The sequence below is a fragment of the Phoca vitulina genome, unplaced genomic scaffold (assembly GCF_004348235.1).
Source record: "Phoca vitulina isolate PV1807 unplaced genomic scaffold, GSC_HSeal_1.0 scaffold45, whole genome shotgun sequence".
NCBI classification, from domain to species: Eukaryota; Metazoa; Chordata; class Mammalia; order Carnivora; family Phocidae; genus Phoca; species Phoca vitulina.
In genome coordinates this window covers 8,561,541-8,574,270 of record NW_022589748.1, presented here as the reverse complement: position 1 = coordinate 8,574,270, position 12,730 = coordinate 8,561,541, and the positions used below count along the sequence as shown (strand labels likewise).

Sequence of the window (12,730 nt, the reverse complement as noted above, 5' to 3'; positions counted from 1 at the left end):
GGCACCCAGGCGCCCTTCGCTCACACTTCTGTGTGGAATGCAATATTGTGTGAATTTGCTGTGTGTTCTTGAGTTCTCGCCAATGAGACGAAAGCTCCTCCGCCAGCAGGGACCACAGAGGTGGTACTCGAAGCAGCGGACATGCAGAAAGAGGACTTCTTGGAAAAAGCTCCTTTTCCTGTAGCGTGCCAGGCTTTCACGGATGAAGGCCGCTCACGTAGGGGTTGGGCCGGCGTGGACCGCACACCATCCCGGTTCCCCCCCCCCAAGCTAGGTCAAACGCGCCGTCGCTAGGGCAACGACCAGTCCAGGCAGGTGGCAGCTCCGGAGCCCTAGTGGGGAGCGCGGGGACGCAGGGACCCCCACCCGGCCGCGACGTCAGACCCATCCCGCCCTTTAACGCCTGCTGGACCCGGTGCTACTCCGAATGCCGCCTCCCGCGAGCTGTAGCTAGGAAAACCACCAATCAGAGGAGCCGACACATCGCCCGGGCCGGGCGTGCAGCAACCAATCGCTGCATACGTGTGATCCCGGGCCCGCCTGCGAGGCTGGCGGCTGGCGCTGAGGCGGCGACGGCGGGAGTCGCTGCTGAGGCAGCCGCGGGCGCGGGTCGCGTCGGCGCTGCTCTGCGGGGCGGGCTGGCTGCAGCTGGCGCCTGGCGGTGAGGGCGGGCTCCCGGGGCAGGCGGAATGGCCCCCACCTAGGGCAGTGGGAGAGGCGGCTGAGCGCAGGATGCTGGGGAGGCGGCGCGGCGGCTCCTCACTCATCCCAGGTAAGGGGGACGCCGCGCTCGCTGTGGCTTGGCTCGGAGCGCCGCCCCGGCCCCGCCGCCTTCCAGTCGCCGCCCACCTGGCTCCGGGCCCCGGCCGGCCCTGTCCTGGCATCCCTTGGCCCAGCGTCCCCTCCTGCCCCCACATCTCCCCATCTGCCCCGGGCCAGTTGTCCAGCCCCGCCCCCCTAGCGCGGCGCCCCTCGCCCTGGCGGGCCGGCTGCTGCACCCACGCCCGCTCCCCTTCCCCCAGCGCCTGCGTTTCCCGGTCTCCGCTGCGCGGTCACCCCGCTAGCCCCCGCCGTGGTCGGCCCCCCGCCCCCTCCTCTCTCATCTTCGCTCCCTTCCCTCTCCTCTCCGTCCCCTCTCCTTTCGCGGCGCTGGCACCGTTTCCCAGCCTCTGCAGTCCTTCGGGGCGCCTTCCGTGGATGAACCCCCCCCGCCCCCCGCAGTCCATCCCGTCGGGATCAGATCAGACTTTTGCCCTCACTTAAACCTGGGCTTCTCTTCCGCAGAATCACCCTCATCCCTGCCTTTTAATGCCATATCCTCCGTACCTTTCAGTCGTCCCCCCCAACCCCCATGTCCCTTGGGTTTTGCCCTTTTGCTCCCAGATGCCTTCCTCTACCAGCTCACCTCGTCTCCCCTCACTTTCATCAACCACTTCTTTTCCTTTACACTTAAACCTTCAGACACTCTGATACTCTCCTGAATACCAGATCTATAGTTTTAACATCATAATTCGTCTTTCAGTGAGCTGCACGGTTAACATGTAAAGCGCCTTGCTCAGAACCTCGCACACAGTAGGCCTGCCACACAGTGGGTGCTTATGCGTGTTAGTCTCTTCCTCCTTCCAGGTGGTGGTAGCAAGAGGTCCAGTATCCAGAGGGGTTGGATCCACTGTTGGAAGAGTGGTATGGAAGATGGCAGAACAAATTATTGAACTCCCAAGTGTGAGAAAGAGATTAAATTGTCAGTTTTTACTCACTGCATTTATTCAGAAGAAAAAAAGTGAATTTTGCTATTTTTGTGTCAAATATTGTTTTATGTTAATTGGCTTTGTAAAGGATTCTTAGGGAACTTCACAATGTAATTATTCCCTTATCACCCCCCCCTTCAAACTAATAACATTGTATGTAAGAAATGTTTTACTTGTTTATCTCTCAGCTGGATAGTACAATTCTGCAGTGAATTTTCATCCTTTAAGAGCCTAGGGGAGGGGCGCCTGGGTGGCTCAGTCGTTAAGCGTCTGCCTTCAGCTCAGGTCATGATCCCAGGGTCCTGGGATCGACCCCCACATCGGGCTCCCTGCTCGGCGGGAAGCCTGCTTCTCCCTCTCCCACTCCCCCTGCTTGTGTTCCCTCTCTTGCTGTCTCTGTCAAATAAATAAATAAAAAAAAAAAAAAAAAAAAAAGAGCCTAGGGGAATCGGGTTTAGAATTCTTGGAATCAGATGCTAGAGGGATCAAAAATGCTTAGGAGTGAAAGTTCTAACAAGTTCTGTAAGAGTGAGAGAGTAATTATCTCTCCCTTTCCCCAACACTCTTTCTGGCAATCAGAGGAAGTAGCTACATATTTTTTAAAGTGAAATAAGTTTGACTTTTCAAAATTATAAAAACAATGTTACTGGCCTCAGCCCATTCTTGCCACATTTGCTTTAATGGTCTACAAGCCAGGATGAATCTAAACAGTTGCTTTTTCTTCTCCTAGGATCTCCAGAGCAGACTGGAGAAAATCATGTAAGTGAGCTGCTGGTGCTGTTCTAGACTTCTGGATTCTGACTTTACTCATACTGGCTGGAGATCCTTTGATTTACCCCATAGGATATTCTTATGTACTAAAACCTGAATGGCTTTTTATAGATTTTTACCGTTCTCCTCTCTTTGTCCTACTCTTGATATTTCTTCATTGCTTATTTTGCAATAAGCAGAAAATTCACAGAAGAAATTGGTGGACTTTAGCCCTGAACTAGTAAGGGTCTATCATTTTTCTGTGTGTCTATGCCTGTCTGATTTCTGATCTCCTTTCCTTTTACCAGAGGAAAAAAGGCCCTCCTTTCTAAGGCTAACATCTTTGATCTCCTCTATATTCTCATTTTTTTCTCCTCCTGCGTGTATGGTCAGGTTTATACCTTCCAGAACAAAAACAAAAAACCTTCTCTTGATGCTTCCCTCTTTTTTCATTTTCTCTGATTAGTGTGGTCTTCCTTAGAGTTTCAGTTTTTGCTCTTTTCTCTGTTCTCTAATTTCCTTGTGTGATTACACTTCTATCATGGCTTCGAATAGCACCTGTATACTTACGGTTTTCAAAGATGTGTATTCAGTCCCCATTTTTCTTGAGTTTCACGTGTTCTTTATTTTCATCTATCTTGTGGATAACTAAACTTGGATACTGAGTACTCCAAACTTGGTTATCTTTTTCTTTCCCTTCCCTCTACTCACATAGCCCCCTCAAGCACATATAAATACTCCGTTTCCTATTTTAGGCCTTCACCCTAGAAACCTTAGAATCCTCTTCTCTCCTCACAGTCAGTCTGTCTTTGCTCATATTGTCTACCTGAAATCTTTTTCTTTCTCTCCTCACTGCCAGGAGATTGGTTGAGGCCTGGGTTTATGTTTTTCCCAGAGATGGTCATTTCCAATCCAAGCACTACTTCATTCATTCATTCATTTACGCAGGCACTACTTTAAAACCACCTGGGGAGCTTTTAAAGGTTAAGGATGAGGGGATGAAGGCTTTCACAGAGATTCTGATTCCGTTGGTTTGGTGTGGGGCCAGACCTTGTCATTTAAAAAATGCTTCCCTGGGCACCTGGGTGGCTCATTCGGTTAAGTGTCTGCCTTCAGCTCAGGTCATGATCTCGGGGGTCCTGGGATCGAGCTCCACATTAGGCTCCTGCTCAGTGGGGAGTCTCCTCCTTTCCACCCCCTCTGCTTGTGCTCTCTCAAATAAATAAAATCTTAAAAAAAAAAAAATTAAAAACATGCTTCCCATGTGACGGTAATATGCAGCTAGGACTGAGAACTGAACTGAGAGCTTGAGGAGGAACTGATAGAACCCTGAGGAATTACAGTATTTAACTCATCAGTTAAAAATTAGGATAAATGTCATTTTTGTTGGCACGGTTAGTTGCTTACTTTCTTGGCACTTGGTATATGTACCTGTTAAAGTACATACCATTTTATTTAAATTATTTCTCGTGGGCCCATTCTTGTCACGACTAGGAATTCCTTGAGGTCTAGGACCGTGCCAGCTGTTTCTTCTGCACAACTCACGACCCTTCTGACAGCAAATATGTGGGCTTTCCCCCTACAGTTCTCCAACTGTCCAGACACCTATTGGGTGTCCTACAATTTAACCCAGTCATGACAACTACCTACCTGGAGTTAGAGCAGACCACACAGATGAACTTAGCCCCCACCCACCTCCTCCATACCCCACTGCTATGCTAGTTGCAAGTCCCAGGTTGTGATGTGTACTTTTGACCAACTGGCTATAAATTGGGGCTTCCCACAACCCCCTCCTCAGGTCAATAATTTGCTGTAATGACTCACAGAACTCCGGAAAGCTCTTTACTTAACCATTACCTGCTTATTATAAAGGATATAACTCAGGAACAGCAAATGGAAGAGATGCCTAGGGCAAAATATGTGGGAAGGGGCATGGAGCCTCCATGAGCTTTCCCTGGGGGCACCATCCTCCCGGCACCTCCATGTGTTCACCAACCCAGAAGCTCTCTGAATCCCTTCAGTTAGGATTTTTATGGAGGCTTCATTATGTAGGCGTAATCATTGGTTGTTGGTGATAAACTCGATCTGCAACCCTTTTACCCCATCCTGAAGTCAGGGGTTGGTTCTTCTGGCAACCAGCCCCCATCCTCCAAGATATGGTTGAAAGGGGCTTATTATGAGTAACAAAAGATGCTCCTCTCACCCCATCAAGAAATTCCAAGGGTTTTAGGAGCTCTGTGTCAGGAGCCAGGGATGAAGACCTAATTTATATTCTGTAATAATTCTTATATCACAGTATTGTAATACCTTATTTATCTCTTTGTCACTGCCTTGTACAGTACTTAGTATATTTTTAAAACTTGATAAAAATTAGCTGAATGGATCAGTTGGTAAATAATGTAAAACAGATCTTGAATTCACGGTTTTGCAAGATGACCATCTGTTTCTTTCTTGACTGATTAACAGGTCACTAGTCATACTTGCATGGTCATTCTTGTTTAAAAACACACACTTGTAATAAATTAGAGTGGATTAAGATAAGTATTTGCTCTTATGATTTGGCTTTTAACCTGGCTAAGCTAGTACATGATTATAGAGGTTCATTCAGGCTTCCTCTTTAGTAGATACTATTTAAAATAGACTTTATGGATGGTTGAGACATATATATCTTCCATCTTTTTTAAACAAATAGCTCTGATTTTAGGCTTACAAGCTTCGGAATTTTCAAGTAGAACAAAAACTGTAAAATTGATAAAAGATCTTGAACAGTGGAAGAACTATTTCTTTTTAAGAGAATTAAGAAAGTAGGGAATATGCATTAAGCTATCTACATACATGAATCTCATTGGCATTGGTATTGGTGAGGGGGGAATCTGTAATTCCCAAATATTTAATTACTGTTAGAAGAAAAACCTCATATAATGGTACCGTATATTTTGTAGTAAGTTAGAACTAAGATATAAACTATAGAGTTGTCTTCTTTTGTTCTTTAGTTTTAAGATTTTTGTCAGCTGTTTCTCTTTATAGAATTTGTGGTTGACGGTTCCTTACTTTTAGCATTTGAAAATGGTGTGCTACCTTCTTCAGACCTCCATGATTTTAGGTGAGGAATCCTCTGTCATTGGAATTTATGTTTCCCTATAGGTGATGTATCCTTTCTCCTTGGCTGCTTTATTTTGTTTTATTTTATTTATTGATTTTTTAAAAGATTTTATTTATTTGTCAGAGAGAGAGAGAGCACAAGCAGGGGGAGCGGCAGGCAGAGGGAAAGGCAGGCTCCCCGCTGAGCCAAGGGGCCCAATGCGGGACTCTATCCCAGGACCCTGGGTTCATGACCTGAGCCAAAGGCAGACGCTTAACCAACTGAACCACCCAGGCATCCCTCTCCCTGGCTGCTTTAAAGGCTTTTTCTTTGTCCTTAGTTTTCAGAAGTTTAATTATGATATGTCTTGGCATGAATTTGTTTGGGCTTGTCCTATTTGGAGTTCTTAGCTTTTTCTTTTTTAATTAATATTTTTTTAAGTAGGCTCCATGCCCAATGTGGGGCTTGAACTCACAACCCTGAGATCAAGAGTTCCATGCTCTACTGAGTGAGTCAGCCAGGCGCCCCTCTATTAGCTTTTTGAACTGTAAGTTTATGTCTTTTGCCATTTTGGATGTTTCAACGATTTTTAGTATAAATTTTCCTTTTTTTTTCTTTCCTTTTTGTTTTAGAATAATTTTTCGGCCGCTCTCTTTCCTTTCTTTCTGTGACTGTGAGAATACAACTCTTAGATCTTTTGTTACTGTCCTACAGTGCATGAGACATTTTTTTCTTCTTTTGTTTAGATTGGGTAATTCCTGTTGTTCTACTTCCAGTTTCAACTTCACTTGTTTTTCTCTTGTATTCAATCTGTGATTGAGCCCATCTATTGACTTTTTTTTTTTAAGATTTTATTTATTTATTTGACAGAGAGAGAGAGAGAGAGCACAAGCAGGGGGAGCCGCTGGTAGGCAGAGGGAGGAAGCAGGCTCCCCAAGGAGCAAGGAGCCCAACACGGGGCTTGAAGGCAGTTGCTTAACCAGCTGAGCCACCCAGGCACCCCATCTATTGACTTTTTGTTTGGGTTATTTTTCAGTTCTGTAATTTCCATTTGATTCTCTTCTGTATCTGTTATTTCTGGTAAACTTTATTTTGTTGTTTGTTTCAGTAGTAGATCATTGCTCATTAAAGCATGATGGCTACTTTAAAATCCGTGTCAGGTAATTCTGACATTTGATTCATGTGTGGTATTAGTATATGTTAATTGTCTTTTTTATTCAAGTTGTATTTTCCTGATTCTTGGTATGATTATTGACTTTTGATTATATCTTGGACATTTTTGATATTTTGTTTGAGACTGTGAATCCTATTTTTTTTTTTTTAAAGATTTTATTTATTTATTTGACAGAGAGAGACACGGCGAGAGGCGGAGCACAAGCAGGGGGAGTGGGAGAGGGAGAAGCAGGCTCCCCGCTGAACAGAGAGCCCGATGTGGGGCTCGATCCCAGGACCCTGGGATCATGACCTGAGCCGAAGGCAGACGCTTAACGACTGAGCCACCCAGGCGCCCCGAGACTGTGAATCCTATTTAAATCTTTGGTTTTAGTAAGCAGTCACCCCAAGAGGTTTAGTGCATAGGTCCCAGCCTACTTTTTTTTTTTTTTGGTAGCAGCTTTATTGAGTTATGTCACATACCATACATTTGCCCATTTTAGGTATGAAATTTTGTAGTGTATTTACAGAGTTGTGCATTCATTACTACAGTCAATTTTAGAACATTTTCATTACCCCACAAAGAAACTGCATACTCCTTACCTGTTACTCCCAACTGTCCCACTCCATCTCTAGGCAACTACTGATCTATTTTCTGTCTCTGTAGATTTGCCTGTTCTAGACATTTCATGTAAATGTAAAAATACAATATATACTCTTTTGTTACTGGTTTCTTTCACTTAGCATAATGTTCTTTTCAATGTTCTTCCATGTGCTGGTTTCTTTGTATCGCTGAATAATATTCTGTTTTATAGACATAATGCTTTTTACTCGTCCATTAATCAGTTGATGAGTGTTTAGATTGTTTCCACTTTTTGGATATTATGAATAATGCTGCTATGAACATTTGAGTTCAAGTTTTTGTGTGGACATGAATTGCTGGTCATATGGTAATTCTAGAACCCTAAGTCCAACATTTTGAGGAATTGCCAGATTGTTTTCCGAAGTGGCTGCCCCATTTCATATTTCTGCCAGCAGTGTATGAAGGTTCCAATTTCTTAGCTTCCTCGCTAACACTTGTTATTATCTGACTCTTTGATTCTAGCCATCCTAATGGGATGAAGTAATATTTTGTGGTTTTGATTGCATTTCCCTGATGGGTAATGATGTTGAGCATCTTTTCATGTACTTTTTGGCTATTTGTATATATTTGGGGAAATCTCTATTCCTTTGACCATTTTAAAATTAAGTAGTCTTTTTATTGTTATGTCTTTATATATTCTAGATACTTAATCAACTATATAATTTGCAAATACAGATGTCCCGTTCTGTCAGTGTCATTTCACTTTCTTGATGGTGTCCTTTCAAGCACAGAGGTTTTTAATTTTGTGAACTTCAATTTATTTATGTTTTCTTTTCTTGCTTATGCTTTAGATTTCTTTTGTTGTTGTTGTTTTAAGTAGGCTCCATGCCTAACATGGGGCTTGAAGTCACAACCCCAAGATCAAGAGTCACATGTTCCAGCAGCTGAGCCAGTCAGGCACCCCCTTTAGACTTCATATTTAAGAAACCATTGCCTGGAAGAACCATGAGAGACGATGGACTCTGAGAAACAAACTGAGGGTTCTAGAGGGGAGGGGGGTGGGAGGATGGGTTAGCCTGGTGATGGGTATTGAGGAGGGCACGTTCTGCATGGAGCACTGGGTGTTATGCACAAACAATGAATCATGGAACACTACATCTAAAACTAATGATGTAATGTATGGGGATTAACATAACAATAAAAAAATTAAAAAAAAAACTAAAAAAAAAAAAAAAAGAAACCATTGCCTGATTCAGGGTCATGAAGACTTAATCTTATGTTTTCTTCCAAGAGCATTAGAGTTTCAGCTCTTACATTTAGGTGTTTGATCTTTTTTGTGAATTTTGTATATAGTGTAAGATAGGGGTCTAACTTCATGTTTTTGCTTTAGATGTTCAGTTATCTTAGCACCATGTGTTGAAAAAACTATTCTTTCCTCCTCTGAATTACCTTGGCACCTTTCTCCAGTTGGAATTTTGGCAGGGATTGCATTGACCCTGTAGATCAAGTTGAGGAATATTGCTATCTTAACGGTATTAGTCTTCCAGTCCATGAACATGAAATGTCTTTTCATTTGTTTAGATCTCTTTCTTTAAGATTTTATTTATTTGAGAGCGAGAGAGAGCATGAGTGCAAGCACATGAGTGGGGAGAGAGGCAAAGGGAGAAGGAGAAGCAGAGTCCCCGCTGAGTAGGGAGCCCCATGTGGGGCTTGATCCCAACACCTTGAGACCATGACCTGAGCCAAAGGCAGGCGCTTAACCAACTGAGCCACCCAGGCACCCCCATTTATTTAGATCTTAAATTTCTTTCAGTAACGTCTTCTAGTTTTCCATGTACAAGTCTTGCATTATTTTTGGTAAAATTTGTTTTTTAATATTTTATTCTTTTGATGCTATTATAAATGGAATTGTCTTCTTAATTCCATTTTTGGATCATTATTGTTAATATGTAGAAATACAGTTGAATTCTGTATATTAGTCCTGTATCTTACAAACATCCCTAACTCATTCAGCAGTTCTGATAGTTATTTTAATGAGTTATTAGGAATTTATAGATACATGATATATCATCTTTGGTAAGAGATAGTTTCACTTTTTCCTTCCAATGTGGATACCTTTTAATTTTTGGCTAGAAATTGTGTTGGCTAGAACCTCCTATGCAATATTGAATAGAAATGGTGAGAGAAGACATCCAGTCTTGTGGGGTAATCATTAAGTGTGAAGTTAGCTGTGAGTTTTCTTAGATGTCCTTTTTCATGTTGTTGATGTTCTCCTCTATTTCTGACTTATTCTTTGTGATTATCATGAACAAGTGTTGGATTTTGTTAAGTGCTTTTTCAGTTTCTATTGAGATGATTGTGTGCTTTTTGTCATTTATTAATATGGTGTATGACATTAGTTGATTTTCATATGTTGAAACAATCTTACATGGTTGGGACAATCCACCCTTGCTCATGGTTTATGTATGGTCATCCTTTATGTATGTTTCTGGATTTGATTTGCTGACATTTACTCAGGATTTTTGCATTTATATAAATAAATATATGTTTGTAGTTTTCTTGCAGTGTCTTTGGTTTTGGAATCAGGGAAAACTGGCCTCATAGAATAAATTGGGAAGTGTTCCCATCTCTTCTATACTTTGGAAGAGTTTGTTAAGGATTGGTGTTCATTCTTAAGGTTTGGTAGAATCCACTAGTGAAGCCATTTGATATTAGACTTTTCTTTACTTGTTATGGCTTTATTCAGAGCATTTCTTTGTGAATTGATTTTAGTACTTTGTGTCTTCTAGGACTTTGTCCACTTCATCTAGTTATATAATTTATTTGATTACAGTTGTTTATGGTATTCCCTATAATTCTTTATAATAATTTTTATTTATGTAAGGTTGGTAGTAATTACTGATTTTAGTAATTTGAGTGTTCTCTTTTTTTTCTTGTTAAATCTAAGATTGTTAATTCTGTTGATCTTTTCAAAGAACCAGCTTTTTATTTTGTTGATTTTCTTTACTCTTTTTTCTCTATTGTATTTATTTCACTGTAGTCTAATTAATTCCTTCTGTCTACTGGCGTTGGGTTTAGTTTACTCTTCTTTTTCTGTTTTTTTAAAAAAGATTTATTTATTTGAGAGAGAGCACATGTGTGTGCAAGCAGGGGGAGGGGCAGAAGGAGAGGGAGAGACTCTCAAGGAGACTCCCTATTGAATGTGGAGCCTGATGTGTGGCTTGATCTCACAACCCTGAGTTCATGACCTGAGCTGTAATCAAGAGTCTGACACTTAACTGACTGAGCCACCAAAGTGCCCCTTTTTTCTGGTTTCTTAAGGTGAATGGTTAGGTTGTTGATTTGAGGTCTTTTTAACTTTTAAAGTTTTAAATTTTTTAAGATTTTATTTTTTAAGTTTACATATAATTGACATATAACATTGTGTAAATTTAAGGTGTACAACAGGTTGATTTGAGATTTTCTTTTTTATAGGTATTTACACTATAAATTTCCCTTATGGCATAGCTCTTGCTGCTTTTGCTACATCGCTTAAGTTTTGTGTTTTTATCTCAAAGTGTTGCTTAACTTCCCTTGGTATTTCTTCTGTGGCTTATTGGTTATTTAGGAGAATGTTCTATAAATTTTCACATACTTGCAAATTTCTCAAATATTTTACCTGATATTTTCTAATTTTATTCTATTTTGGTTGGAGAATGTACTTTGTATGATTTCAGTCCTTTACATTTATTGAGATTTGTTTATGGCCTAGGGAATGTTCTATGTGCATGTGAAAATGATGTGAAGCCTAGACTGTTTTATAGATGTTTGCTAAGTCTAGTTGGCTTGTAGTATTGTTCAAGTCTCTTTCCTTGATGATGTTTTGTCTGGTTGCTTTATCTGATATCAAAAATAGAGTAATAAATTCTCCAAATATTGTTGTAGAATTATCTCTTTCTCCCTTCAGCTGTCATTTTTTGCCTCTTGTGTTTAGAAGTTCTGTTGTTAGGTGCATATGTATTTATAATTTCTATATCTTCTTGATGGATTTCAGTTTTTATAATTATATAGTGCCCTTTGTCTCTAGTAACAATTTTTATCTTAAAGTGCATTGTATACAATGTTAGTATAGCTACTGCAGAGTCTTTTCATTATGGTGTGTGGTGTATCTTTTCCTCTTCTTTTGCTTTCAGCCCATTTGGTCATTGAATCTAAAGTATATCCTGTAGGAAACATATATTTGGGTGATTTTTAAAGAAGTTTTTATTCAAATTCAACTTAGTTAATATACAGTGTAATATTAGTTTCAGGTGTACAATATAGTGATTCAACACTTCCATGCAACACCCGGTGCTCATCACAGCAAGTGCACTCCTTTTTTTTTTTTTTTTTTTTAAAGATTTTTTTTTTTTTTTAAATTTATTTATTTGAGAGAGAGAGAATGAGAGAGAGCAAGCACATGAGAGGGGGGAGGGTCAGAGGGAGAAGCAGACTCCCTGCCGAGCAGGGAGCCCGATGCGGGACTCGATCCAGGGACTCCAGGATCATGACCTGAGCCGAAGGCAGTCGCTTAACCAACTGAGCCACCCAGGCGCCCACAGCAAGTGCACTCCTTAATCCTCATCACGTATTCAACCCATCCCTGCACCCACCTCCCCTCTGGTAACCATCAGTTTGTTTTCTGTAGTTAAGAGTCTCTTTCTTGGTTTGTCTCCCTCTCTCTTTTTTTCTCTTTGCTCGTTTGTTTTGTTTCTTAAATTCCACATATGCATGCAATCATATGGTATTTGTCTTTCTCTGACTGACTTACTTCACTTGACATAATACTCTCTTGGTCCATCCACATCATTGCAAATGGAAGATTTCATTCTTTTTGATGGCTGAGTGATATTCCATTATGTGTATTATCTTATACACACACACACACACACACACACCACATCTTCCTTATCTGTTCATCAGTCGATGGACACTTGGGCTGTTTTCATAATTTGGCTATTGTAAATAATGCTGCTATAAACATTGGGGTGCATGTATCCTTTCGAATTAGTGTTTTTGTATTCTTTGGGTAAATACCTAATAGTGTGATGGCTGGATTGTAGGGTAGATCTGTTTTTATCTTTTTGAGGAAACTCTGTACTGTTTTCCAGAGTGGCTGTGCTAGTTTGCATTCCTACCAATAGTGCAAGAGGGTTCTTTTTCCACATCCTTGCCAACACCTGTTGTTTTTTGTGTTTTCTATTTTAGCCATCCTGACAGGTGTGAGGTGATATCTTATTGTTGTTTTGGTTTGTATTTCCCTGATGATGAGTGATGTTGAGCATCTTCTCGTGTCGTTTGGCCATCTCTATGTCTTCTTTGGAAAAATGTTTGTGTCTTCTGCCCATTTTTTAATTGGATTATTCATTTTTTGGGTGTTGAGTTTTATAAATTCTT

General features: G+C 41.2%; 1 protein-coding gene across 3 annotated transcripts in view; it reads left to right on the top strand.

The window, feature by feature from the left end:
- The first annotated feature begins 579 nt into the window (after positions 1 to 579).
- TPST1 (tyrosylprotein sulfotransferase 1) overlaps positions 580 to 12,730 on the top strand; it is a 155,055-nt gene continuing 142,904 nt past the window's right edge. For 2 of the 3 annotated variants that reach the window (XM_032430956.1, XM_032430953.1), the window contains exon 1: positions 580 to 772. The gene's annotated coding sequence lies outside the window, so the exon portion shown is untranslated. Of the gene's footprint in view, positions 773 to 2,478; positions 2,508 to 12,730 lie in introns of all 3 variants that reach the window. The other variant, XM_032430954.1, reaches the window with a different exon arrangement.